Source organism: Tamandua tetradactyla, chromosome 26 (genome assembly GCF_023851605.1).
Source record: "Tamandua tetradactyla isolate mTamTet1 chromosome 26, mTamTet1.pri, whole genome shotgun sequence".
NCBI lineage: Eukaryota > Metazoa > Chordata > Mammalia > Pilosa > Myrmecophagidae > Tamandua > Tamandua tetradactyla.
In genome coordinates this window covers 1,208,404-1,231,988 of record NC_135352.1, presented here as the reverse complement: position 1 = coordinate 1,231,988, position 23,585 = coordinate 1,208,404, and the positions used below count along the sequence as shown (strand labels likewise).

Genomic DNA, 23,585 nt, shown 5'->3' with positions numbered 1-23,585 from the left:
GGAGTAGAGAGATAAGTTCAGCAAGGGGCTGGAGGGGGATCTGGGGATGAAGTTCCAGTGCTATTCAGTTTGGTTATTTTGTGAGAGGTCAGTCCTGTGGGGGTTGTTTGAGGGACTGGATTAGGAGGGTTATAGAGCTTTATGATGCTTGGTAATGCCAGGAAGTGGGCTTTTGGGCTAGTTTAAGAGTGAAGGTGTTGGTAGGACTACTATGTAAGGCCCCTCCCATTTGGATTGGAGAGGCTTTGTGGGTTGCATGGTTTTAAGTAGGACAAGGTCTCCAGGGCTGTGTGTGGATGTGATAGTGGAATCAGGGCTTGGGAGAAGTTTCTTCATATTGGCATAGAAGGATTCTTAATTGAGAGAGCATGGGAAAGTAATCTCTCCTGGGGGATTCAGGAGAAGGTAGGTTGCCTAAGGGGAAGGGACATCTATACATAAGCTCAAATGGACTGAGAAAAGAGGGTTGTTTGGGGAGTGCGCTAAGACAAGAGAGAGTAAGGGGTAAGAGTTGGATCCAGGGATTGTGGAGTTCTGTTGCTTGTTTGGTAAATTGTATTTTTAGTAAATGATTAGCTTTTTCTACTTGAGGATTGGGGGACATAGGGGATGGGTAAGTACCAGGTGATTCCTAGAGCTAGGGAGACACCCTGTGTGAGTTGTGAAGTGAATGCAGGGCCAGTATCAGTTTGTAATGAATGTGGGATTGCAAAGCAGGGAATGATGTCAAAAAGTAAGACAGAGATTATTTCAGTTGCTTTTTGGAGGTGTGGGGAAGTGTTTCAATGGATCTTGAAAATGTGTTAACTAAAGTGAGGAAACATTTATGCTTTCTGACCAGGAGCATGTGAGTATGGTCTATTTGCCAGCTCTGCTCTGGGAGCTGGCCTTGGGCTCAGTGAAGATTTCCTCTGATTGGAGATAATGTTCATTGTGGTGAGGTCATCATACAGATGTAGTATCTGGACATAATATATAATGTGGGTTCTAAAGATACCTGTGACCAGGCTCTAGATAGAAATGAGGTATGTGCTATTGTAGACTAGAAGGAAGGTGATACTTGTTTTAAAATGGCAGACAATCTGGCAAAGTTTACCAGTGGCTTTGACTGGAAGGAAGATTTTAAAAGCCATGAACTTGAATATTTGGCAGAAGAGATCTCCAAATTAAATATGGAAAGTGCATCCTGGTTTCTCCTCACAGCTTATAGTGAAATGCAACAAGAAAGAGATAAGCTGAAAACTGAACTCTTGAGTACAAAGAAACCAGAAATTGATGTCCTGGAAAATTCTGGGCCTCCAGAAAGGGAAACCACAGAGAATAGTGCCTCCAGAAAGGGAGACCAAATGTGGAACCAGCCAGCCATTTCAGAGAAAGCCAAGATTGAACATGGAGTTATCCAGGATGGATTTCTCGAAAATCCTTATGTCTGATGGGCATGATCCAAGGCTACTGCATAGAAAGCCAATGAGAGTGCTGTGGAACTGTAAAAATGGAGCCACTAACTGATAGTCTGTACTGGGGGGGTTAGAGAAAGGACACATTGGAGGAAAAATAGCTTAAGAGGCAAAACCATGAAGGCTGAGGTCTGAAGTCAAGAAACCTTGGGCCAGGAGAGCGGACACACACAAGCTGGTGGAGAGGGTGTGTTTGTCCCAAAGGCAGAAGATAGGCCTTCCACCTCATTGCAATGGAAGAGTCATGCCACACATTACTTGGGGTTTGGGGAGAGCCTGGGTGCCACCACATGGGGGGTTGAGCATGTGCCCCAGAGGAGGCAGAGAGCCTGGGTGTGGTGCCAATGCTTGGAGAGGGTGGAGCCGAGAAAAAGGTGCTCTCTCCAATGTCTCCCAAGGTTGCATTCATAGCGAGGCATTCCTGTGCATAGGCCCTTGGAAAGGGTGGGTCTGCTGTTTTCAGAAGCCCCGAAGGTAAATGATTCTCAGACTTTGAAACTTAATGGATTTCGCCCTGCAGGTTTTTTAAACTGCATGGTTCCAGTGACCTCTGTGTTCTTTCCTCCTATGGAAAGGTGTGTATATCATCTCACTGTTCCTCCTTTGTATGTTGGCATCAAATAGCTTCTTATGAGTTTTCAAAGTTCCAAAGCCAGAGGATAATTTTGCCTTAAAACAGACCATGCCTGTAACTAACTTTGATAGGAGTTTGCACGTTTCTAACTTTGTACTTCCAGTATATTGCTACTGAAATTTTTTAAAGTTCTCTGATATTATTTTGGAATGAATGTATTTTGTTTATGGGGAAAACCTGTCTTTTTGGGGTCCAGAGGGTGGAATGTGCTCGTTTTAAAAGATGTATGTCCCCTAGAAAAGCCATGTTTTAATAAAAATCCCATTTTGTAAAGGCAAGATGATCCCTATTCAATAGTGTATGTTTGAAACTATAATCAGATCATTTCCCTGGAGATGTGATTTAATCAAGAGAGGTTGTTAAACTGGATTAAGTGACAACATACTCCTCCCATTTGGGTGGGTCTTGATAAGTTTCTGGAGTCCTATTAAAGAGGAAACATTTTGGAGAATGAGAGATTCAGAGAGAGTAGAGAAGAACGACATAGCCACGAGGAGCAGAGAGCCCACAAACCAGCGACCTTTGGAGATGAAGAAGGAAAATGCCTCCCAGGGAGCTTCATGAAACAGCCAGGCATAGAAGCTAGCAGATGACACTGTCTTTGCCATGTGCCCTTCCAGATGAGAGAGGAACCCTGACTGTGTTCACCACGTGCTTTACCAGATGAGAGAATAACTCTGACTTGTGTTTTCCATGTGTCCTTCCACTTGAGAGAGAAATCCTGAATTTCACTGGCCTCCTTGAACCAAGGTATCTTTCCCTGGATGCCTTTGATTGGGCATTTCTATAGACTTGATTTAATTGGGAAATTTTCACAGCCTTAGAACTGTTAACTAGCAACTCATCAAATTTCCCATTTTAAAGGCCATTCCATTTATGGTATATTGCATTCCAGCAGGTAGCAAACTAGAACAGATGCCCTAGGCAATCTCCTGTATTCCAGGAAAACTCTTCTTTACCTCTGTTGTGTAGTTGCTGTCCTATTTCCCCCTGATAGTCAGGGTTAATCAACTCAGCCAATAAAGTATCCCCTACTTGGCTTGTTGATGCAGAAGCATGAGTAGCCCCAAAAAACCAAGTGGAAGTCTTAGATTCCAATACAATGGAATCATCAGTGTTTGTACTGGTGAAAGCACTCCCCCTCTGGAACTAAAACCTATAAGCCAGCAGAACTCAAGGTTGCAGGTACAGGAAGCAAAATTTTCCTAGTAGATTGCTAGGTGTAATAGTGAGTGGTGACAGTCTTATTTCCACCACTTGGTTCCTGGCTACGGGAGAAACAGCACCATAATCTAGATGCTGATTCAGAGCATACATAGCCTCATGGAGAACATCAACACAAACTTGCAAGGTATTACTACATAGTTGGCACTGTAAGTGAGTTTTTGAAAGGACATTCCACCATTCAAACAATCCGGCTTCCTCTGTATGATGGGGATCATGGTAAGACCAGGGAATGTGCCCATTCCTGCACTTCATTTACTGTGAGGTGGGTTCCTTGATCAGAAGTAGTGTTGTGTGGAATAGCATGTCAATTGATAAGGCATTTTGTATATCCATGGATGGTTGTTTTGGCAGAAGCGTTGCATGCAGGGAAAGAAAACCCATATCCAGAGTATAACAGATCACTGCCCCTTCAATGATCAGAGTGGTCCAATGTAATCAACTTGCCACCAGGTAGCTCACTGATCTCCTCAGAGATTGGTGCCTTATTGGGGGCAGAATGTGGGTCTCTGCTGCTAGCAGATTGGACACTAAGCAGTGTCTATAGTCAGATTAGACTTGGTGAGCAGAAGTCCATGTTGCTGAGCCCATGCATAACTCCATTCCTCTCAAAATGACCACTATGTTCATGAGCCTATTTGGCAATGACAGGAGTTTCTGGGGAAAGAGATTGACTATCATCCACAGAACGGGTCATCTTATCCATTTGATTATTAAAACCATCCTCTGCTGAAGTCACCGTCTGGTACACATTCACATGAGACACAAATATCTTCATGCTTTTAGCCCACTCTGAAATGTTTATCCATATAACTCCTCCTGAGAGCCCTTTGTCACCAGGTTTCAAATCATGCTCTTTGCAAGTCCTTGACTATATAGCCAAACCATTAGCAACAGCACATGAGTCAGTATACAAATACACCACTGGTCGGTTCTCTTTCCAAGCCAGATGAACAACCAGGTGCAGTGCTCAAAGTTCTGTCCACTGGGAGGATTTCTCCTCACCACTGTCCTTCATGGACCTCCTGGAAAGGGGTTGTAGTGTTGCAGCTGTCCACATTTGGGTGGTACCTCCATACCATGCAGAACCATCTGTAAACAAGGCCCGATTTTTTTCTTTCTCAGTCAGTTCACTGTAAGAAACACCCCAAGAGACCATAGTTCTTGCCTGGGAAAGAGCAGGTAATATGGCAGCAGTTCAGACCATGGGAATTTGGGCCACTTCCTCATGTAACTTACCTGGGCATTCAGAACATGCTCTGGTCCTATTTCATATATATTATTTCCATTTTATGATGGAGTGCTACTGCAATGCCCAATTATATGGCTTGATGCCTCAGACAAAACCCACCTCATAATAGGCAACTCAGGTCTCATGGTAACTTGGCTGCCCATGATTAAGCATTTGGTGTCTAATAAGGCCCAGTAGCAGGCAAAAAGCTGTTTCTCAAAAGGAAAGTATTTATCTTCAGCAGATAGTAAGGCTTTGCTCCAAAAGCCTAAAGGTCTGCATTGTGATTCTCCTATAGGGGTTTGCAAAATTCTCCAGACACTGAAGCTTCCAGCACCATTGGATATGCTGTATCACATGGTCCATGTGGCAGAGCTGCTTGTATGGCAGCTTGGTCTGTCACAGAGCCTTCTCTTACTCAGGTTTCCATAAAAATTAGCTGCTTTAGTGGTCACTCCGTAAATGGGCTGGAGTAGCATACCCAAGTGAAGAAAATGTTGTTGCTAAAACCCAAAGTGAAGAACTAGGTGCTTTGCCCCTTTTCAGGTCATAGGAAGGGCCATATGCAGCAAATGATTCTTCACCTTATAAGGGATATCTTGGCATGCCTCACATGCCTGGAGACCTAGAAATTTCACTGAAGTTGAAGACCCCTGCATTTTTGTTGGATTTATCTCCCATCCTCTGACACACAAATTCCTTACCAATAAGTCTAGAGTAGTTGTTACTTCTTGCTCACTAGGTCCAATCAACATGATATCATCAATATAATGACCAGTGTGATGTCCTGTGGGATGGAGAAAGGATGAAGTTCCCTGCAGACAAGATGATGACATAGGGCTGGAGAGTATATATCCTTGAAATTGGACAATGAAGGTATATTGCTGACCTTGCCAGCTGAAAGCAAACTGTTTCTGGTGGATCTTACTAAATAATATTGAGAAAAAAAAGCATTTGCCAGATCAGTATCTGCTTATCAGGTGCCAAGGGCTGTATTGATTTGCTCAAACAGTGATGCCACATCTGGAACAGCAGATGAAATTGGACTTACTGCCTAGTTGTGCCTACAATAATTCACTGCCATCCTCCAAGACCCATCTCTTTTCTGCACCGGCCAAACAGGAGAGTTGAATGTGGATGTGCTGGGAATCACCATCCCTATATTGTTTAAGTCCTCAAGAGTGGCAGTAATCTCTGTAATCCCTCTAGAAATCTGGTATTGCTTCTGATTTATCATTTTGCCAGTTAGGGGAAGTTCTAGTGGCTTTCACTTGGCCTTTCCTACCATTATAGCACTCACTCCATGCGTTAAATAGCCAATGTGGGGGTTCTTTCAGTTGTTCAGTATGTCTATTCCAAGTATGCATTTTGGAACTGGATAAATAACTTCAGAATGGGTCTGGGGACCTACTGGACCCACTGTGTGATGGACCTAAGCTAAAACGCCATTGATCACCTGACCTCCATAAATGCCTACTCTGACTAGTGGAGCAAAGTAATGTACTGGGTCCCCTGGAATTAATTTCACATCTGAACCAGTGTCTAATAATCCCTGAAATATCTGACCATTCCTTTTCTACAATGCACAGTTACACTGGTAAAAGGCCATAGGTCTCAGGCAGACCAAGGTGGCTCAGCAGGCAGAGTTCTCACTTCTCATGCCAGAGACCCAGATTCAATTCTTGGTGCCTGCCTATGGAAACAAACAAACAAATAAATAAATAAATAAATAACGGCCATAGGTCTCCTTGGGGAAGACTTGGAGGAAGATCAACAGTATAAATTAGTGGCAATGTAACATGGTCCTCACTCGAAGGGACATGACCTCTCCCTCATTCAAGGGGCTCTATGTCTGTAAACTTTCTCCAGTCTGGAAATTGATTAAATGGCCATGACTCTCTTTTTTTGTAATTCAAGTTAGACTTCTGTTCACTTGACTTAGAATCTTTTGCTTATACAGCTCAAACAAGAATTTAGTAGATTGCCCATCTATTGTTTTTGTAGGTACCCCATGATCTACTAGCCAACACAAGTTTCTGCAAACCAGGTTATTTTAACCCCTGCTTTGAGTCCACTGTTCTTTATGATAGGTATGCCCACCTTGTATTTGGCAATTAAGTGTTGACACCTCACTTCTGCCTACTTGAGATCCTATCATCCCCATTGTGTTTAAGGGTTTCTGCTCATTGACAGAAGTTCTCATAGTATTATCTGACCTACAGGGAAAGGCAACTACAGAGATCTTCAGGGATGATGGAGCTAGTCTCACAAATTTACTTCTCACTGTTCTGGTACAAGTTGCATCCTCTGGACATTTCAGGGGTGTATGAGCAGGCTTTCCATGATAAATCCACTCTAAAATTCCAATCTCTCTAAGCCATTGGATTCCCTCATCCAGATTTTACCAGGGCAGCTCTGGCATTTCAACCTCAGGTAATGTCAGCTACCTTTTGATCCATGTTTCATCAACCATCCAAACAAACTATTAATGCCATTTTAGACCCCCCAAGCTATAAAAATGAATGCAGAATATCTGCTTAATGTGCCCACATCATTAAATTTCAGCTGATCCATCTTTATATTCCTCCCATCACTGCCCCACACCATCAAAATCCACTGCCACACACATTCCCCTGATTTCTGTCTGCATATGTTGGCAAACGCATGCAGTTCTTTTGGAGTATAATGTACCTCCTTTTGGGTGATGCTTTGTACCTCACCTTTCGGGGCCTGTTGGGAATTTAGCCTAATTATAGGTGTGGAAGAAATGAGGGATGGTGGGGTGGGCCATGAAAAGAATTAGAAGTATCCTCCAAGCCAATTGTTTCAGGCATTCATTTGCAATTTCATCTGGTGAAACAGGATTAATCATTCTATGGTTAATTCTTTCAGATGGAGGTGGGGCAGATTTGTTCTCAGGGAAGACTGTTACAGGGGTATCTAGAAATGACACAGCTTGACCTAGGGTTTCAACTTCTCCACCACCATCATCAATCCATATGCCACCATCCCACTTTTCATGGTCCCACTGCTTTCCAATTAATGTCCTCACTTTAATAGCAGACACCATGCAAGACTGAGATTTCAGTTTACATTGTAAAGTTGCTACTCTAACAATAAAATTCTGCATTGATTTTTGGAGATCCCAAGTCTGTGGGTACAAGAAATAAGATTTTCCTTCAGGGCACTCATAGAAATGTTTACATCTCTCCTATGGCATGCAAGCTTCTCATTCGAAGCCTTCAGCTCATCCCTTTCCCTCATCAATGTATCCAAAATATCTAACAGCCAGCATCTCTATAGCTCCTATTTCCACAAAACTCCATAAAGTTGTCTAAAACATTGTCACCCAGAGCTTGGCTTCATACAAATGAAGTATTAGGAGAATCCAGTGGTGATATTTTGACTATCTTTTTTGCCAGCTCATGCCATGGATTGTCAGTGTCATTCTGATCATTGTAAACAGCATCTTTAGTGCATTTGAGTCCAGGCAAAGTAGAAAACCAATTGTAAAAAACCCATTTTTAAAATTCTGTTTCTTAAGAACCACTTCTGGTACTGTATTAGTTAGGGTTCTCTAGAGAAAAATGGGATGGTGACATATGGATTGAAAATGATGCTGGGGGTGACGTTGAAACCCTAGACCATGCTGAGCCTTCTTCATGTTTCTTCTGCATCTTCCTTAAAAGCCTTCCAATGATTAGATTAAGCATCTCTCATTACAGAAGACACTCCCCTTAGCTGGTTGCAAACATAATCAGCTGTGGGTGCAGGCAAAATAATCATGATTTAGGCCCACGAAATGTCCTCAGAAAACAGACATGCCAGTTCTTTTCCAGCCAGATGACCAAGCACCACAACCTGACCAAGTTGACACATGAAACTGACCATGACAGATGGTATTTGTATTTTTACTGAAATTTTTTAAGGCTTTTGTGATATCTTCATGGAGTGAATGTACTTTGTATATGGAAAGATATGTCTTTTGGGGGGTCCGGAGGCTGGAATATGCTAGTTTGAAAGTAATGTGTACCCAAGAAAAGCCATATTTTAATCCTGGCCCTATCCTGTGGGGCCAGACCTGCTGCTTAGGGTGGGAAATTTTGATTAGATTGTTTCCATGGAGGTGAGACTCACCCAGGTGTGGGTATGACTTAAAAGCCTTCCAATGATTAGATTAAGATGTGTCTTTGTTTAGATTGAGATGTGTCTCCACCCATTCTAGGTGGGTCTTGATTAGTTTAATAGAGTGCTTTAAAAGGGGAAACGTTTCAGAGAATCCTCAGATGGAAATGCTTGGAGGACAGTTGTTTCAGAGCTGACAGAGATATGGATATTTAGAGATATTTAGAATGCCAACAGAGAGAGCTGATGTCTAGAAAGGCAGACATCATCACATGCCCTCCCATGAGATGCTAGGTAAGCCAGAAGCTGGAAAGACTGAAGGGCTGTTAAGAGATGCAATCCAGCCCTGGAGAAGCCAAGTGCAGAACCCTCCCAGGCAAAAGAGGTGAAAAGCAAAGAAGTCCAGAGCAAGGGACCAGGCGATGTCTCATAAGTGCCTTCCCAGCTGAGAGAGGTGTTCCAGAAAGCATTGCCCTTTCTTGAGTGAAGGTAAGCTCTTGTTGCCTTAACTTGAACATTTCCTCAGCCTTGGAACTGCATATTTTCAACTTGATAAATTCCCTTTTTGGGAAACAGTGGCTCATTGGCAGAGTTCCTGCCTGCCATGCCAGAGGGCCGGGTCCGATTTCCAGGACCTGCCCATGTAAAAAATAAAATCTCCTTCTAAAAGACATTGAACTTCTGGTGTATTGTGTTCCAGAAGCTTTGGCAAACTAATACAGATTTTTTATTAATTTAAAAAAAAACAACAAATGAACAAAAACATTCTTAACATATGATCATTCCAGTCTACATATATAATCAGTAATTCACAATATCATCACATAGTTACATATTCATCATCATAATCATTTCTTAGAACACTTGCACTAATTCAGAAAAAGAAATAAAAAGACAACAGAAAAAGAAATAAAATGAAAACAGAAAAAAGGATTATACATACCATACCCCTTAACCTTCCCTTTCATTGATCACTAGCATTTCAAACTAAATTTATATTAACATTTGTCCGCCCTACTATTTATTTACTTATTTATTTTTTATATTTTATTTTTTAAAATACCAAAAATCACAAATAAAATGCAAACATTCCTATTTTGATCATTCTGTTCTACATATAAAATCAGTAATTCACAATATCATCACATAGTTGCATATTCATCATCATAATCATTTCTTGGGACATTTGCATCCATTCAGAAAAAGAAACACAATCAACACAGAAAAAATTTTATACATACCATACCCCTTACCCCTCCCTTTCATTGATCACTAGCCTTTCAAACTAAATTTATTTTAACATTTGTCCCCCTTATTATTTATTTTTGTTCCACATGTTCTACTTGTCTGCTGACAAGGTAGATAAAAGGAGGATCAGACACAAGGTTTTCACAATCACAGAATCACATTGTAAAAGCCATATCATTATTGAATCACCATCAAGAAACATAGCTACTGAAACACAGCTCTACATTTTCAGGCAGTTCCCTCCAGCCTTTCCATTCAACTTCTTGAATAGCAAGGTGATATCTACTTAATGCATATGAATAACCTCCAGGATAACCTCTCAACTCTGTTTGGAATCTCTTAGCCATTGACACTTTGTCTTATTTCACTCTTCCTCCTTTTGGTCGAGAAGGTTTTCTCAATTGTTGATGCTGAGTCTCAGCTCATTGTAGGGTTTTTCTCAATCCCTTGATGCTGAGTCTCAGCTCATTGTAGGATTTTTGTCCCATGTTGCCAGGAAGGTCCACACCCCTGGGAGTCATGTCCCATGTAGACAGGGGGAAGGTGGTGAGTTTTCTTGTTGTGTTGGCTGGAGAGAGAGGTCACATCTGAGCAACAAAAGAGGCTCTCTTGGGAGTGACTCTTAGTCCTAAATTTTAAGTAGGCTTGATCTATCTTTTGTGGGGTTAAGTTTCATATGAACAAATCCCAAGACTGGGGGCTCAGCTTATAGTTTGGTTGTCCACACTGCTTGTGAGAATATCAAGAATTCAGTTTGAATTTTCCCCCATTCTCACCATTCCCCAAAGGGGACTTTGCAAATACTTTTCCACTCACTGATCAAATCATTCTGGGATTCATCGGGACATCACTCTGGACAAACCAACAAAATCTCATATCCTACCCAAGTTTCCATGTACTTATGGTGTTCAACCAAGCTATCTACATAAGTTGTATTAGGAAATGCAGTAGTCAAAATATAAATTTTGTACCAAATAAGCAGCTAATGCAGATTTTGATACTGGAGAACTGGTGTGCTCCTGTGGCTTGCAAACACCAAATATGTTGGTACAGTTTTTAATTGTATAAGGGGAAAATTCTTGAAAACTTGCAAGGATCTTAATAGAGAAGACTCAGAATGCTATGAAGATATTGTTGGTGGAATTCTGGATTCAAAGTTATCTCTAATGTGGCTTTAGGCAGAAATAAGAAATGTGTCATTGCAAACTGGAAGGATGGTAACCCTTGTTTTAAAATGGCAGGTAAGTTGACCAAATTGAGTACTGCTGTTGGATAGAGGACAGAGTCTGAAAGTGGTGAGCCAGGGTACTTGGCTGAAGAACTTCTAACATCAATGTGAAAAATGTAGACTGTCTTCATCTTGCAGCTTATAGCAAAAATGCTACAAGAATGAGATAAATTAAGTACTGAAGTCTTTATGGGTACAAAGAAAAGAGAAATTTATGTCTGGAAAATCATGGACTTCCAGAAAGAGAGACCCCAGTGAATAGGACCCCACCAAAGGATTTAACAAAACATGGAAGCCTTTAGTCTTTAGAAGGAAAGGGAGGATTGGAGAAGGGCTTATTCAAATAAGATTTGTGGAAAGCCTTACTGTCTGATAGGTATGATCCCAATAAACTGCATAGGAAACCAACAAGAGTGTTGTGGGAACTGTATAAATGGAACCATGCTGTCAGTCTAATATAAAAGGGACAGAAAAGGGATAAATTGAAGCAAAAATACTTCAGTTGCAGAACCATGAAAGCTAAGGTCCAAAGCCAAAAACTCTTGGGTCAGGAGACTGGACCCACATATGCACTTGGAGAGCATAGTTTGCCCCAAAGGCAGAGGGCAAGCTTTCTGCCTTGATGTTCAGGAACAATATTGCTGACCCAGGTTTCAGAGTGTGTGGATTGCATAAAACAGGGATTGGGGGGGAGGAAATCTGGCTACCACACATTGTTCTGGAGAGAATGACCATGTGCCCTGGAGATTGCAGAGATCCCAGTGCTCACCCAAAGTTTGGACAGCATGGAGCCAGAATAAAGGCTGTCCAACCAATGTTCCCCAGTTCTGAAACCCTTACTACAGTATTTGGAGAGAGTAAGATCACTGCCTAGGCTCTTGGAAAGGGTGGGACTGCTGTTCTCTAAAGTTTGAGGGTAAATGACCCTCAGAATATGACCTCTAAATGAGTTTGCCTTATAGATTTTCAAAAGTATTTGAGAATTTTGACCCCTACTTATCTTTTTATATCTCTTTATGACAATAGAAACATGTATCCCATGACAGTATTTCTTTTATATTTTGGCAGCAGTTAACTTATTCTGTGTTTCACAGGTGCAGAGCTGGAGGAGAATTTTCTGTTTTAGGACAGGCCCTGCCTGTACCTGACTTTGATGAGATTTTGTAAAGTTGTTGGTTTTTATGGTAGTTCAATTATTACTAAAATGGTTTAAGGCTTTTGTGATATTGTCATGGAGTGAATGTATATTGTTTTTAGAAAGAATATGTCTATTTTGTGGTCCAGACAGTGAAATATGCTGATTTGAAAGTACTATGTACCCAAGAAAAGCCATGTTTTAATCCTTATTGAATCATGTGGGAACCGACTTATTGTTCGGAATGGGAAACTCTGGTTGGATTATTTTTGTGAAGGTGTGACTCACTCGTGTGTGGGTGTGACCTTTTGGTAATATGACTTTTATAGATATGTGAAACAGTCAATTGTGGGTGTGGCCTTTTGGTTAGATTGAGATGTGACCCTACACATTCCATGTGGGTCTTGTTCAGTTTACTTAAGTGTTTTAAAAAGGAAAATATTTTGGAGAAACCTCAGATGCTGACCTTTGGAGAACATTTGCTTCAGCACTGACAAAGACACAGACGTTTGCTTGTGCTTGGAGTGCCAACAGAGGAAGCAGGTGGATCCATAGGCACAGGCAGCACCCAGAAGATTTCATCATGTGCCTTCCCATGAGATACTAAGCAAGCCAGAATCTGGAGAGGACCAATAGAAACTAAGAGATTAAACCCAGCCCTGTAGAAGCTAAGCGCAGAATCCTCATAGGAAACAGAGGCTGAAAGCAATGAAGCCCAGGAACAAGGGCTCAGCAGATGCCATCCAGATGTGTGTGAAGATAACTTTTGTTGCTTTCATTTTATAAACTCCCTTTTTAAAAGCTGTTCTATTTATGGTATATTGCCTTCTGGCAGAAAAAGAAAACTAGTACAATTAGCATTCAGAGAACTTTTACCAGTTATTATACATGTTGTGACTTGTTCATATTTTCTTCTATTTGACCAATCTTATCAATTATTTATTTAAATTCAAAGTTTATTCACAATCCCTAACTCACCTATGATGCTTAATCTTTTTAACATCTGTGACCTACCTTATTTTCATTTCAGAAACACATTCCAGGGTAGCATATTTAATCTTTTCAGCATTTAAAATTCATTTGTCTCCTAAATTTTAAAGTTAATATCTCCTACTTATCTCATATATGTAGAATACCTCATCCACTCTAATTTACCTTAACTTATTTATCAATTTTATCATGAGTTACACTCCAAAATCTCTTCTCTTTGACCAAAGCTTATCTGTGCTGGCATAATATACATCCAAGTTCAGCCCATTTTGATAACTTTCAAATCTCATGTCACTTTTTTTCACCTCCAAATCCCCATCTCTGCCTCAACCCAATATTCAAATACAGCCTGAACTGAAAATTGCTTATTGTTGTCAATCCAGTGGATATCTTGACAATGTGACTTGGAAAATATATGGCTTTCCCAACAATCATGTTATTGGAAGTGGTTACAAACTAGATTCAGCCAAAACCCCTTACACAAAATGGGAGAATCGAGGAATTCACCCATTAAGCTATTATGGTTATGTTGTTGGGGAGAATGGAGACCTTAGTGTGCCTGTATGGTGGGGAGTGAATGTTGCTCGGGTCTTTTGAAAGAACTGCACCTTGATTTGGGCACTGATGCTGATTAGAAAAAGTGGAAAGTGGTCACAAACATGTGGTTCACAGTGCATAGGAGGTGCTCAAACTGAAAGTTTACACTTTCTTGGCCAATGGGTTGTCTGTGGCACATTTGGAAGAAAGTATAATTAAAAACCCTGGGGAGTTCTGGGAGGATGCCATAATAGGATAGCTCAAGTTTACCTCTACTCCAAGGAGCACTAGAGAATTTACAGGGAGATGACTAAGACAGTGATTTTACAGTGTAGGTAACCTGGGTGGGGTCATCTGTATCACTTAGGGAGGACCTGCTTGCAAAAGCTGAAGAATTGAGACACAGAGAACCAGAGAACATCTAGCTAGTGCAAACAGCCTAATACAGCCCTTTCCAAATGGAGGCACAGAGCCCTCAGGAGTGCACAGACAGGGAGAAGGAGACAAAGAAGTAAGACAAGCCATATTCCTTGAATAAACTTTCATCATGCATGCCACCCCCTGGCCCACAACTTACAAATACCCCCAGACACCACACACCTGAACCCCAACATGCTCCAAGTGCCTCCACCATGACCCCCTGCCGCAGACATACGTGCTCACCTGCCCCAGCTCAACACACTTCTACCATTTAAGAGCACTGTCTCATTCACCCCTCCCGAGATCCTTGCACATGTGTCCAGCCCCTTGAGCACCTGACCCCTGCAGGCAGTCACCTGTGCATCTGGGCTCTGGTCATTCACCTTCATATCTGGGCCTTACTTGCTCCAAGTCCTAACAGTCATGGAAGTTCACCTTCACCCATGAGCTATGCACATGAGTAGATCAGTGTCCGGCACCTCCAGATGGGCATACACATGCACCCTCACCATAAAACCCATCTCTAGGAAAGCACTTACATTTGCATACTGGCTGTTCTAGTTTGCTAGCTGCCAGAATACAGCACACCAGAGATGGACTGGCTTTCAATAAAAAGTATTTATTTAGTTAATGTATAGTTCTTCAGAGGAAAGGTAGCTTACTTTCAACTGAGGTTCTTTCTTATGTGGGAAAACACAAGGTGATCTCTGCTGGCCTCTCCAGGCCCCTGGGTTACCAAATGTTTCCCCAGCGTGATTCCTTTCTGCATTTCCAAAGGCCTGGACTAAGCTGCAAGTGCCGAGATGAGGTATGCTGAGCTGCTTTGGCTGTGCTATGTTGAGCTCTCTCATTTGAGCACCAACCAATTAAATCAAACATCATTCATGATAGCAGGCATGCTTCTTAGCCAACTGCAGATATAATGAGCAACTAATGAGGTTCACATACCATTGGCTCATGCCCACAGCAACAGAACTAGGTATTTTCACTTGGCCAAGCTGACAAATGACTGTAATGACCACAATGGCCAAATCCACCCCCAGCCCAACCAGGTGCAAGCAAACTCTGCTGCCCTTGAGCTCTGTGCAAGTGTGAAGCCCTACCCCACAGACCCACACATGTGCACAGACAACCTCTCCACAGGGCACCCATGCATCTGTGCACCAACCTCTGGACCACTGCACCACAACCACCTGTTTCACATAGGTGACACTCTTGGCCCACCCCATTGGCACAAGCACTAGCTTTAAGGTTCATTCAGCCAGAGATGGCCCAAACTCATCAGGTGGGTCCTCACTGCTGCAGTCCCCACCAGGGGTCCTCTGGGTGGCAGTGCTAAAAAGACATAGCCATTCCCTGATATAGGATGTGGCAGTCCAGCCCAGGAAGCTCTGTACCCCATGCCAGGCTACTAATAATGACTGAGCAGTCATGTTCTTGGCCACCTGCTTTCTTAATGATATGCCTGGCTTGAGGATGTATGCTGCACAGAAAGTCTAAGTTTATCAGTCAATCCCATTTCTGTCACAGCCCTGTGTCTAATATTTATACATCTGGCCTGATGATGCCACAATCTCTAAATAAAAACAAACTTATATATTTGACTAACAAGACTATCCTGTCTTGTATACAATGGTAAATGCACTAGCTTCCTTGAGTATAAGGAGTCCCTTGGCAATTTTCAATCTTAAAGTTGATATCCTATAACTCAAATACTGCAACATTAAGTTATAAGTTATGTCATATGTTAAAGGGATAAGATAAGAAAGAAAACAGATAAAGATATTTCCTTTCTGTATATATACAAACATATAGCAAAATGAAGAAATATTAATAATCATTACAATCCTCATTTCTGTAACTAGTCACATGGTTGTAGTTTATATTTTAAACTACTTTCTTTGCCTACCCATCCTATATTCAATTTGCCCTCATCAAACATGTTAGCTGACCATGGTTTTCTATCAGGTGATGTGAACCAAATCTTCATTCTTGAAGTTTCTAGGTCATCAGTAGTCTTCCCTGGATTGGGTTGCTGCAATTTTCCATTGAGTTTAATTAAAAGGCACGGTAGTACTAAGAGATGCCCTAGGGAATCTCCTGCATTCCAGGTATACTCTTATTTATGACCATAGTGCATTTTCAGTCCTATTTTCCCTTGATAATCAAGATCAATCGCTGCAACCATTATAGTAATGCCCTTCTTTGCCTGTTGATTCAGAGGCATCAGGAGCCCAAAGTGTCCAAATGGCAGTCTTAACATCCAGTGGAATCATTATTGTGTCTCTTGGTGGAAGCACACTTACTTGTGGAGCAAGCACCTGTCATCCAGCAGACCTTAGGGTTAAAGGGACAGGAAACAAAAATCTTTCTAGTGGATAATTGGGGTAATACTGAATGGTGTTTCTTCCATTTCTACCCCTTGATTCCTAGACCCATGAATCCTGGCTATGGGATAAACAGACCATAGAGTAGATGCTGATTTAGAGCATATACAGCCTCTTGGATAATATTACCCCAGCTCTGCAAGGTGTTCCCACCCAGTTGGCTTAGTAAGTGAGCCTTCAAAAGGTCATTCATCTCTTTATCAATCCACCTACTTCAGGAAATAGGGAATATGGTAAGACCAGTGAATTTCATGAACATGTGCCATTCCTGCACTTCATGTACCATGAAATGAATTCCTCGATCAGAAGCAATGCTATGAGGAACACCATGATGATAGATAAGGCATTCTTTCAATCCACAATGATGGTTTTGGTCAAAGCCCTGCATACAGAGAAGGAAAACCCATATCCAGAATACGTAACCAGGTGTTCCCTGATGGACATGGTCTAATGTAATCGACTGCTACCAGGCAGCAAGCTGATCATCTCACTGAATGGTGAAGAATGAATGTTGGTCTCTGTTTCTGGCAGAATGAGCACTTAGCTGTGGCTCCTTTGGTGAGTGTAAGTCCAAGTTGCTATGCCCATGCACAATATTCATTTCTGCCACAATGGACACTTTTTCATGAACCCATTGGGCAATGGCAGGTGTGGCTGGGGAAAGAAGTTGACTAGTAATCACAGGATGGGTCATCCTAGCCACATGAATATTAAAATTTTCCTCTGATGAAGTCATACCCTTTTGATCAGTCACTTGGGACTCATATCCTCATGCTTTTATCCACTTATAAATTTCTATATATATATAATTTCCCACCAGACCTCTTTGTCACTGATTTTCTGATCATCTTCCCATGTCCCTGAGCACCTAGCCTAGACATTGGCAGTAACCCATGAATCAGTATAGGAAGGCACTACCATCCATTTTTCCTTCCAAGCAAAATGAACAACCAGTAGCATTGCTTTAAGTTCTACTCACTGGGAGGGTTTCTTTTCATTACCTTCTTCAAGGAGGTAGCAGTTGTGCTAAAGCTGTCTATTTTCTTATCATAACTGTATATTGTGCAGAATGATCATTAACCAGGGCTAAGTTTTCTCTTCCTCTGTCACCTTATTGTAAGGAACTCCCCAAGAGGTCATAACTGTGTACTGTGAAAGAGAAGGTGATGTGGCAGGAGTGTGGACCATGAGTATTTGGGCCAATGTCTCATGTAATTTACTTGTGCCTTCATGGCCTACCTGAGCTGCATTTAACATATACCTCTTCCATTCTATGATGAAATGTTGCTGTGTATTCACAACACTATGGGTTATGGGTCAGATAATACCCAGGTCATAATGGGCAATTCTGGTCTCATGGTAACTAGGGCCCATAGGTTAAGCATTTGGTCTCTAAAAAGGTGCAGTAGCAGGTCAAAAGCTGTTTCTCAAAAAGATAGTATCTTTTGCATATCTGCAGTGGATGGCAAGACTTTTCTCCAAAATCCTAAGGGTCTGTGTTTTGATTCTCCTGTAGGGGTCTACCAAAGACATCAGACAGCATCACTATTTGCTACTGACATTTCCAGCACCACATGATCCAGTGGATTACATGGCCCAATTGTGACAGCAGTGTGCAAAGCAATCTAGATCTGTTTCAAAGTCTACTCCCCACTCAGAATCAGAACTTTTTGAGTCACTCAGTAAATGGGTCAGAGTGTCATGCCCATATAAGGAATATGCTGTATCCAAATTCGAAGAGGCCAACAGGGCTAGACATTGTGCCTCTTTTCTAGTTGTGGGAGGAGACAAATGCAACAGCTTTTGATTGACCTTAAAAGGGATAGCTCAATATGCTCCATATCAGGGAACACCTAGAAATTTCATAGAGATGGATGGACTTTGAAATTTTTTTCATTATTCTCCATCCCCTGGCAAATAAATCCCTTACCAATAAGTCTAGAGTAGTTGCTACTTATCTTTCACTAGATCCAAGCACAAAGTATCATCAATATAATGGACCTGTGGGATGTCTTGTAGGAGGGTGAGATGATCAAGTTCCCTGAGGACTAAATAATGACATAGGGTTAGAGAGCTGAATTACCCCTAAGGTAGGATAGTGAAGATGTACTGCTGACCTGACCAGCTGAAAGCAAACCATTTCTAATGGTCTTTACTAACAAAAATTGGGAAAACTGCATTTGCCACATCTATAGCTGCACATCAGGTACAAGGATGTGTTTTGATTTTCTCAAGTGATGATACCATATATGACACAGAAGCTGTATTTGTAATCAACACCTGGTTCAGTTTGTGATAATCTGCTCTTATCCTAAAAGGTCCATCTGTTTTCTGGACAGGCCAAATAAGAAAGTTGAATGGGGATATAGTGGAAATCATCAGCATTATGTTTTTTAATGAAAATAAGCTTTATTATGTCGAGTAATAAATACATGCAAGCATGTAAACAGCTTTAATCATTTGTTCCAGACATTTTGATCAACTAACAGGAAACACAAAACTGACATCTGCATAGTGTCTCAGTATGAAAAATTTAGGGGGTCCTTGTTAGGTATGATAGGTTGCTCTTTATTCTGTATTTATAACTTGTGGAGTTTTTAATTGACTTTAAAGCACTAATAGTCAGCTAATAGTTGTATTAGCTTATGAAAATAAGCAAGGGACAATTTAGGTAGCATAATATGACATAAAAGAAGACAAAAGTGAGACACTGGTATCTTGAAGTCACACTACAGTTTGATGATAGGTAACTTTTCCAATGATTTTTTTTTTTTCAATCAATGCTTAAGGGAAAAGAATCTTGCGTACTTCCTAACTATTTAAAACTGCAATCCTAATCTATTGCAAAATCTTTTCTCAAGCTTAAAGCCTAGGTCAGAGCCTAGTGAACCACTGGAGGGAAACAGGGAGAAATAAAAGCAAACTTAACACTCTGAAAATAAGAGTTTCATCTGAGCAAGGGAGATGAACTGTAACTTCAAAACTTGTAAAACGATGGAAAGCCTTCAAAGCTACTAAGCAGCTAGGATCTGATGTTCAGTTCTGTTTCAACCAGGCACTCCCGAACCAGTTCTCTAGCATGAGAGATGCCTCATTTTAACCTCTCCATGACACTCTTGCTCCCGGAGTAGGTGGGTCTGTTCTCTTTTCCCAACTCTTTGTCAATGACCAGAAAATCAACAAATTTGCTTTGGGGAACCTGGCTGTTTCCAGTTCTCTGGAGTAACCAAGAGAGGGCGGCCCATAATCACTCAGCATCTGGCGGTACTGGGAGGACGTTGTCTTGCTGGTGGAAGTAGAGGGGACACTTCCAGCTGCGTTGACGGAAGCGGCGGGCACGTGTGCATTCAAGTTCGACTTGTAAGCCATCCCCTTGCACGACGGGGTGGGCAGGGTAGATCCCGTGGAGCATGCGGCGGTGGCAAGATGGGGCGGCGTCATTGTCCCTGCACCCGTTCGTGCGCCCGCTGGCTCCCGCACACTTTCTGTTGTTAACGGTTCCGGCCTCAACGGCAAATATCACTGTTGCATTATTAAAGTCCTTGATGTTACCAATAATTACCGCAAATACTTCAGGAATGCAGTAGTGCTTTTGATACATTTTGTGAGGTGGAAGCAATTCTAGAGGCTTTCACCCAGCCTTTCCTATCCTCAGACCCCTAACTCCACAAGTCAGGGAGTCAATTGTGGGGATTTTGCCTGTTTTAGAATTTATCTCTTCTAAATATGCATTCTGGAGCTGGGGATATAACCACAGAATAGGACCAGGGACGCACTGGTCCCACTGTGAAATGGACTGGAGCTAAAAACTCCATTCATACCTGACCACCATAAGCCTCTACACAGACTGTTGGACAAGAGTGAAGTTTTGGATTTCTTGGAATTAGTGTCATTTTTGAGCTGGAGTTAATAATCTCTGAAATGTCTGATCATATATTTTTCTTCAATGTATAGTTACCCTGATTAAAGGATTCAGGTGCTTTGGGGAGGACTGATAGGAAGCTTAATGTTATATATTTTTGGCAGTGTAGCGTGGTCCATTCCTAAAGGGACCTGGCCTTCCACTCATTCAGGGGAATGGGGCTTCAAGTCTCCAAATGGATTAAGTGGCCATGACTCTATTTTTGCATTCAAATTTGAGTTCTTTTCTTTTTAACTAAAGCTCCTCTGTTCATACAGATCAGGTAAGAATTTAGTAGACTAATTCATGCATTTTACTCGAGGTACCCTATGATCTAAGGCAGACACCTTAAGTCTGTGATAATCAGTCTATGTTGATTACTTAGAGTCTGCTGTCCATAAAGGTAGCTATGCATCTTGTCTTTGTTGATTATGTGCTGCCACTTGGTTTCTGCTGAACCAAGAACCTATCAATCCCATTGTGTTTAAGCACTCAAATTTAGCGACAGCAGTTCCCACAGTAATATCTTACCTACAGAGATAAGAAATCACAGTTCTTCAGAGACAATGGAATTGCTTTCAGAAAATTATTACCCACAGCCCTGGTGAATGGGCCATCCTCTGAACACTGCTCCGTTGGGTCAGTGATTAATTCACTCTAACATTTCAATTTCCCTAAGCTGTTGGATCCCCTCATCTTCATTATACATAGGCATTTCTGGTATTTCACTATCAGGTAATGCATGCCACCTTTTGGTCAATGTTTCAGCCAACTACACAACTGTCTGAGCACCTTTTAAACCCTTGAGCTTCAACCTTGAATCTAAAATATCTTAGTGGACCCATATCATTAAATTCAACCTGATGCAATTTGATATATCTTCATCATTATCCCACACCCTTAATATCCATTTCCACACATATTACCCTGAATTATATCTAAAGAAATAGAAAAAATCATGCAGTTCTTTCGTACCTCATCATGGGTCAATAAGGTTGTACCGAACCTTTTGGAACCTATTGGGACTTCACTCTAGTTGCAGATGGGTAGTGAGTTTAGGTCATGAGAACAATTAGAAATGTCTAGCAAGCCAACTTTCTTAGGACATTCCACTGCAGTTTTATCTTGTGAAACATGATAAACCTCTTCAGAGGGATGAAGGCTGTTTGCTTTCGGAAGGTGGTTGTGGGTTTCTAAGGCACAGCAGGGTTACTATCTTCAATTTGAGGTTAGATGGCTAATTCTTCAGGAAAAATTGGAGATTGGGGAGCTGATTCCTAGGAAAGATCATTGCAGGTTTATCTGCAAAGATTAATCAGAATGTAGAGTTCCAGTGTCCCCACCATTTTTATAATCAACCCATATGTCCCCCATTCCAATTTTTGAGATCCTATTCCTTTGTAATCAATGCCATCACTTTAACAACAGACAACTTGCAAGGTTGTGGATTCAATTTTTATTTTTATTCAACCACTCACACAGTGATACATTTGATCTGAAAGCAGTTCCAGATCAAGGGCTCAGACTATTGATTTGGTTTGTCCCCACTGCTTCTGAGAATATCAGAAATTCTCCCAATGGGGAAGCTGAATATTTCCTCATTTCTCCCCAGTTCCTCAAGTGGACCTTGTAAATTCTTTATTCACTGCTCAAATTAATCTGGGATATATCATAGTATCATATTAACCTGGAAAGACCAACAAGATCTCACATATACTTATGGTGTTCAATTAAACTGACCATACACATTAAATTAGGAAATACACTACCCAAAATATAAATTTGCACCAAATAAATGTCTCTTCTTTAGTCTCACATAGAAGTTTTAAAATATGGATAATATCATCCTTTACCTTGTATTCTGATTTATGTTAGTCCTATCCAGATCCACTTCATTCATATCTCTACTCAAAGTCTGATCACTTTTTTAACTTTTTAAACAGTTCCTGTATGGGGCACCACTGGCTTTCATATCTTCAGAGCTCTAACTCTGAGACTTAGGTGTCACATAAATACTCGAAGTTTGTGGGAATGGCCAGATTATAAACAAACAACTCAGCATCTCAGAATTTAGAAATAATAGTTATAACTCCCTGACAGGATATTTATATATATATATATATATATATATATATATATATATATATATAATTTTTTTTCATGAAATTTCTTATAGGAATTGGTTTGCATGACTGTGTGTATGGGAAACTCAAAACTCCATAGTGCTTTCCACAAGCAAGGAGCCCTGATGAAGATTTTTAATGAATTCATTATGGAAGCTGTATTAGTTAGGGTTCTCTAGAGAAAAAGAATCAACAGGGAACACTTGCAAATTTAAAATCTATAAAAGTGTCTCACGTGACTGCAGGAACACAGAGTCCAAAATCCACAGGGCAGGCTGTGAAGCCGACAACTCTGATGGATGGTCTGGATGAACTCCACAGGAGACGCTCACCAGCCGAAGCAGGAATGGAACCTGTCTCCTCTGAGTCCTCCTTAAAAGGCTTCCCATGATTAGATTTAGCATCACTAATTGTAGAAGACACTCCCCTTTGGCTGATTACAAATGGAATCAGCTGTGGATGCAGCTGACATGATCATGACCTAATCCTATGAAATCTCCTCATTGCAACAGACAGGCCAGCACTTGCTCAATCAGATAAGCAGGTACCATGACTTGGCCAAGTTGATATATGTTCCTAACCATGACAGAAGCTGTATGACTGAATTAGTGATCAAAATTCTCCCTTCTGACTTCTGAAGGTATCAGTTCTCCTTTAAAATCTTCAACTAATTGGGTACTACTTCTTTCATTGTTGAAGGGAATCTCCTAAATTGATTGTAAATGAAATCAGTTATAGAGGCAATCAAATTGATGGTGATTTGAGTCCATGGCATATGCTCATTCTAGCAATCAGGCCAGTGTTTGCATAACCAAACAACTGAGCACAATCACCTGGTCAATTTAACATGTGAATTTAACCATCACAGAACCCACAATACTATGTATTTCCCAAAGTGACAGAAATACATCAGTGGTTTCAAAACTGTGTGATGTGGGGAGAATT

The 23,585-nt window shown here is 41.2% G+C and overlaps 1 pseudogene; it reads right to left on the bottom strand.

Moving 5' to 3' along the window:
* Nucleotides 1-19,638: 19,638 nt before the first annotated feature.
* Nucleotides 19,639-19,985, bottom strand: LOC143669938 (cyclin-dependent kinase 2-associated protein 1 pseudogene; annotated as a pseudogene).
* Nucleotides 19,986-23,585: the final 3,600 nt, after the last annotated feature.